This window comes from Ambystoma mexicanum, chromosome 7q (assembly GCF_040938575.1).
Source record: "Ambystoma mexicanum isolate Mex_15411 chromosome 7q, UKY_AmexF1_1, whole genome shotgun sequence".
In the NCBI taxonomy this organism is placed as follows: domain Eukaryota; kingdom Metazoa; phylum Chordata; class Amphibia; order Caudata; family Ambystomatidae; genus Ambystoma; species Ambystoma mexicanum.
In genome coordinates this window covers 262674253-262680252 of record NC_090941.1, presented here as the reverse complement: position 1 = coordinate 262680252, position 6000 = coordinate 262674253, and the positions used below count along the sequence as shown (strand labels likewise).

The 6000-nt window shown below is 49.6% G+C and overlaps 1 long non-coding RNA gene across 1 annotated transcript in view; it reads left to right on the top strand.

The window, feature by feature from the left end:
* The first annotated feature begins 406 nt into the window (after positions 1-406).
* LOC138528790 (uncharacterized) overlaps positions 407-6000 on the top strand; it is a 72420-nt gene continuing 66826 nt past the window's right edge. Inside the window, exons 1-2 of the long non-coding RNA XR_011284245.1 lie at positions 407-563; positions 5723-5837. This is a non-coding gene — a long non-coding RNA (uncharacterized lncRNA). The remainder of the gene's footprint in view (positions 564-5722; positions 5838-6000) is intronic.

Below are 6000 nucleotides of genomic sequence, written 5' to 3'. Positions count from 1 at the left end.
CAGGGCCGGTCTTTGTATCAGGCAGCTCAGGCGGCTGCCTGATGTCTGCCAGCCTCTAGGGGGCACTGCACCAACAGTCTCCATGCTAGTCCACATTCACCAGGGGGGCGGCCAGTCTGAGTGGCGAGCATGAGACAGCAGTCTGTCTGAATTGTTATAGCTCGAGCCGGTGCTCCTACAAAGCCAGGCCAAACATGGCACCAGCCAGCCACATTAATTTTAGCACACAGCAGACCCTGCTCTCAGGCAGGGCAGCAATTAGGAAATTAGCAACATTTGTTGCTTTATTGCACTTCCTCACTTCGCCCCGGGAGGTGGCGCTGGCGCCAGCCAGGCCCCATGCCTGGGCACACATGCCCTTCTCCAGGCTATATGCGCGCACACACAATAGTGCACTGACACAGGATTGATTGGGGCTGGCTGGGCATGGGCAGCCTGCCCTTTACTAACCTGCTGTCCCGAGACCCAGTGAGTCAGAGCCTGCTGACTTTGCAATCGGGGCGGCGTGAATGGTCTGTGCAGGCCGCAGGTGCCGAGTGCTTCTGCCTTCTGCTGCTGATCAAGTAAGTCTGCAATGTTGTTATCTCTTTGGACTGCTGTGAAGGTTGTTTGTCCTTTCATTTCCTGTTTTTTATTGCATGCAGCCAGGGTTGTTCAAAACGGCAGCATAAAATATAAAAGGAGGGCTATAACGGCACAATCCTTGGTGTTCTGAAGTTGGCATCTGATTACGCGCACTCCACTGATAGTGCCCCATTTAAAGTCAGTGTGTCAGTCAGCTCCAGTGCCTGACTTGCAACTGTGCTCAGCGGATAATCAGGGGGTACGCGTTCCCTGTTGGCAACAATGTGTCCTAAGGCGCTTTCGAAGTAAGTGCCTCAAAGCCTCCTAGAAAGCATGCTGCGCTTTAGACCAATGCTGATGAACGGGTGTCTGCAGCTGGGGGCTTGAATACTGTGGGAGGGGGGCTCAGCCTGACACCTTAGTAATCATGACTTTGTACGTTTCTCGAAACTGCTAAAACACTGAGCAGGCCAGAGCTTTAGGAAGGAAGTGGGGGTTGCACCAGGTAGCAACACCCCTTCCCACCCCCTGCCAGTCTTTAATTGTTGCCATGTTTTTCTGGGAAATGTTTAGGGCGCCTCTTACCTGACTCTCTGGTAATTGTGCCTCATTGCGATGGTGCGAGGAGCACAGGAGTAGGGCAATCTGTGCCCCAGAGCTGCTCACACCAGCTAGAATGGTTCCCACTACATACGCAGAGCAGTGCAGGAGGACAGCTCAGGGGTCAATCGCTCCCCTCTGACACGGGGCAGAACAGGCACATTCTTAGCCAACTGTAGAGACCAATGTGGGAATTCTTGCTGCATACATTGGGTGGGGGGTTATTCTTTATTGGCGCGAGAGGGTATCATATCCGGTCTATTCTTTTCCAAAAATTTCATTTAATTGCCTCCACACCTTTTGTGATTCCTCAATGGATACACATTTCTAATACACATATGCATGAAAAGACACACATGCCCACACGCACATATGTGTGTACTGAAGCACACATTTGAATACATGTAGCACACACATATGCAGAGAAAGGCTAAGATATGCATTAAAGCTCTCCTAATCAGTGCACAAAGATGCTTGTGCAATCGCCCTATGCTTTCAATGGGTGTTTAATTCTTTCTCACACGGTTGTGGGGTGTGTGCCAGCAACCCCGTGACCCTCTGCATGACTGATAGAATTAGAGTTTTAAGAACTGTAGCATCTTTCTGCAACTGGTCTCCCTGGTTGCGGTGACCCCAGCAGCTGAGCTGGGGGCTTGACTTTGCATTCTCTGGCACGCCCTGGCACACCCCAGAAAGAACAGATGCATTGATGCATCTCTTGCATGTGCACATAGCTCATGGCACTTCTAGGCGCTGCTCTATTGCACTCAGATTGATGGTGCGTCGACTCACCCTGGATGGCGCTCAACCCTGTTGTTACTCGACACAAGTCTTCATGAAGCATTTACCCTGCTGAGCTGCCTCGTCAGCCTTTTGGGGAGAGCTCCGCTGTTATAGTGCTTGGACTGATGCAGCCAATATAGACTTTTTGGAAGAGGGTTGCATGTGGGAGGAATGCAGAGGAGAATGGGGTGCAGAGAGCAAAGGGGCACATGGGAGTGGAGAGCAGGGGTCGATGGGTTTCAGCCAGAACGTGTAGTGAGAGATGCAGTGAAAATGAAGAGAGAAAAGAGGGTGTCAGATGCAGAACAGAGCATTCCAGGTGCTGGACAGAGAACAGAGGCTGCCGGGTGCTGGGCAGAGAAAAGGGTGTAAGTGAGAAACAGCTAGAGGGGACATGAGCGCTTAGGAGAGAGAGTAACACAGAGGTGATGCTGGTGGTTCAGGAAACAAGAGCTGGCCAAGGGGTGTGCAGGCGGAGGTGGGGGGGCACACAATGAAGGAGCTTGTTAGAGTGCAGGAAGAGAGACAGTTAGCCCTACATGTCCTCTGCTGCACAGGACTGGAGGAGAGAGTCTACACTCGGGAGAATAGTGGAGACAGAGCAAAGCAGAAGAGACTGCACTGTGCAGGGAGTGGGCGAGGTGGCAGAGTGAGGCCGGGTGCAGGCAGAGGAAGAGACCAGCAGAAGGCATGCATGCATTTCTGAAATGGAATTTAAGTGGGACGCTCTGAGGATCCGCCCCGCCCACGGACGCCCCCCTTCTCCTCCCGTGAGCAGCAGTGTGTTGCTTGCCATCACAGAGAGAGGAAGCCGCCCGCACGGGACCAATGGGGCACCTACTGCAAAAGCACCCCCATCAAAGCCCCAAGACAGTGACTTTGGAAGCATAGAAATGAGCATATACTCATTAGCATATATCCAGGACTCAAGGGGGACAGGATGAGGGGCACGGGTACCGTGAGGGATTCAATGGTTGGCGAATTCCGCCAAAGCGCCAAGAAGCCGCTCAGCTAGGGAGTGGGGGGGGGTTTCTGGCGCAATGCAGTGCTGGCCCACACCCACTAATCAGGCTTCTTATCCTGGTAGCTCCTAGTTCTGGTCCATGGACGAGCAAACGGCGCCCCCTAGATCCCGGGGCAAGAAGGGGAGGCAGGGGCAGCACAGAGCAGAGAGGGCAAAGTGAGGCAGATATCGCTCTTATGCCCACGGGGTGAGATGCAGGGCAGGGGGAGCTATGCTTTCATGCTGTGTTCCTTCTTTGCTGCCGGGAGATCCCCTCAAGTGCAGGGCAAAGGAAAAACCGATAAACAATTTCACCAGCTGTGGTGTCTACTGCAGCGCCCAAAAGCAAGGAAGGTATGCCACAGCATTAGACGCTGCTCACTGAGGCTGGCCTGGATACTCGGATCACCCTGCACCTATGACGGCTCTGCCCAGACGATATCTTTTTGTCATTATTGTTTGGGGGATGATCAAGCCTCTCCGTGCCCATGATCTTCGCTGCCCCCACTAGTAGAAGTTTAAAAAGGTTTCACTGGCAATAGTTTCATTCCACATCCTCTGGAGGTGTCCTGAACTCGTGCTGCTTCTTCCTCTGATGCTTTGCAAACAGCAGAGGTGCAGCCGTTTTATTTCAGCATGTTACTTAATGAATACTATTACCCCAGCGCCACCTTGGGCGTTTACTGACTGGCCATGCCACTGCACCCTCATACCATTGATCATGCAAACCAGCCACTGCTCACAGAGTCACGGCCATTTGAGAGAGGCCAGAAGGACGAAAAATGCAGCATTAGAATGAAGCCTGCATGCGAAACGGAAAAGGCGGCAGTATTCATACGGTGTAAAGAAGCGGCATAAAATGAAGTAGTCTTGTTCTTCCAGCAGATTCGACTAGAACTGTTTTTTCTTTTTACATATACCACATGTCTGCTTCTTTCACCAGAGATTAAAATGGTGAACATGTAGGTTAACTAACAGCCATTACATTTTAGGGTTAACGTAAAGTAAGGGCAACTGAGAGAAATCAAAAAAGTGAGAAATCGAGACCACACACTTAAGCAGAAAGATTCACTGACTTTGCAAGATTTGGACTACGGAGCAAACTATTGTTTCTGAACACAATGTTTGCAGCTAGATTATTGCTGCAGAACATTTCCACATAAAGTCCACATCAGTCTCATTTATTCCGACCTGTGTGGTGTTTGCATGTGATGTAGTGTGCAGTGCTATTTACCCTTTCTAAACTCTTCTGATTTTAGCAGGTGTCATAGATGTGTAGCAGAGGGATGAAATGATTTGTACAGAATCAAGCAAGTAGTCAAAAGTGGAGCTGAGATTTCAACTTTGTGATCTTGGATCGACAGTCACCACCTACAGTACTGACAAAAGCACAGCCGCTCTCGATGTGTTTTAGTATGAGGCAAAGTGAATGGTCTTATATAGCACCCATAAGCCAATAACGTTGTAATTCCTGCGCATGGCTCTGCATGAAACCTGAGTTGGGGTAAGTAGGATAGTGGGAAAGGCATGTGCAGAAAATCTGTAGTGTCGGACGTAACTGTTACCTGTATGACATGTGACAATTCTGCTCAGGGCAGACCTCGTGTAGTGAAACATCAATGGAGAGAGGGCGAGAGAGAGTGGCTGTTGCCAGAGAACGAATACAGTGAAAATGTCTACAGTATTGGTGAATAATGTACCCATTAATGGTTAATTACCTGCAATGGAGGAAGTTACAGAGCATGAATCTTCAGTGACTGCTGATGCACTACAGTTCCACATTGATGATGGAGGAAAGGCATCATGCCAGCACATTATGGTGGAATAGTGATTCCAGCGAGGCATGGGCATTAGCATTTTGCCATGACTGTTTCTATTCAGTTTATTATGCAATCCCCAGCTCAAGTTGAATGATTTAGAAGTGATGCTGTGAATCAGGAACCGTGCAAGCCGCACCGGACAGCGCTGCAGTACAGTGGTGGCATTTCAGAATTTAGTTCGACAAGGTGCTGTGTCTCCCTTCATGATATAGATTCCAGGACGGGAGTTCATCTGTGTGGAATGTTTTAGAGGGGTCAAGAAGACAGAAAGATACATTCTAGACCTATGGTGGCCACAACCATGGACCAATGAGAAGTTTTTCAAAATTTGCAAATCTTCGAAACTCGTAAACATCGAATTGTAAAGCGCAACATACAAAAAGATTAGTGAATGAATTACAGTCTTGGAACATCCTCAATGAAAAGTTTACGCACTTCAAACGTTCGATAAAAACGAAATGTTACCGATGCGCCTCTGTTTTTATGCTCCATTCTCTGGCAGTTGCAAACAGAATGATAGGCGAGAAGGCCACTGTGGGCAGTACAGAAAGAACACACATGAATCTTCACATGTCAATACAGGGCACCTCTAATGTGCCAAGTGCAGCATGCTCCCCATTACACCCCTGCCAGCCACTTTGTCTCCACAGCTAGCGTGTAGCGCCATCCTGTGTGCCTTCTCCACGCGCGCAGCACTGCTGATTCTTGCTTTTCTTTAATAGGTTTCAGCCACTGCAGCTTCAACCCCAGCGCAGGTCATATATTTCTCCTTTTGCCAAATGACATTAGGCTCGTAGTTGGTGCCAATCCCGATTGAACATGGGGCATTTTACTTTTTGAACACATAATACAGGTGTATGCATTATCTATTGCATTGGTATTTCCATCTGGCTCTTAATGAAGTGCCCTATTTACAAAACTTGTAACACATTTTTCTGGTTGTCATTTTTAGGGGCCGGGGTGGGAGGGGGCGCCAACGATGCTTCCCGCCTGGAGTGCAGTCGGGTGTGAAACCGGCCCTGCTGACAGGCATGCCAGGTCCCTGAAGCAGCAGCGACAGCAAACAGGTGTGTGTGTGTTGCGTGTGCGTTTGTGAGTGTGTTGCATGTTTGTATGTGTGTTTTTTTTTGGAGGGTATAGGGGTGCTGAGGGAGGGGGTTTCAGGGGTGACAGACACCCCCCTATTTTGAGCAAATCCCATTGGGGAAGGTGGGAGAGGGAGCGTGTTGG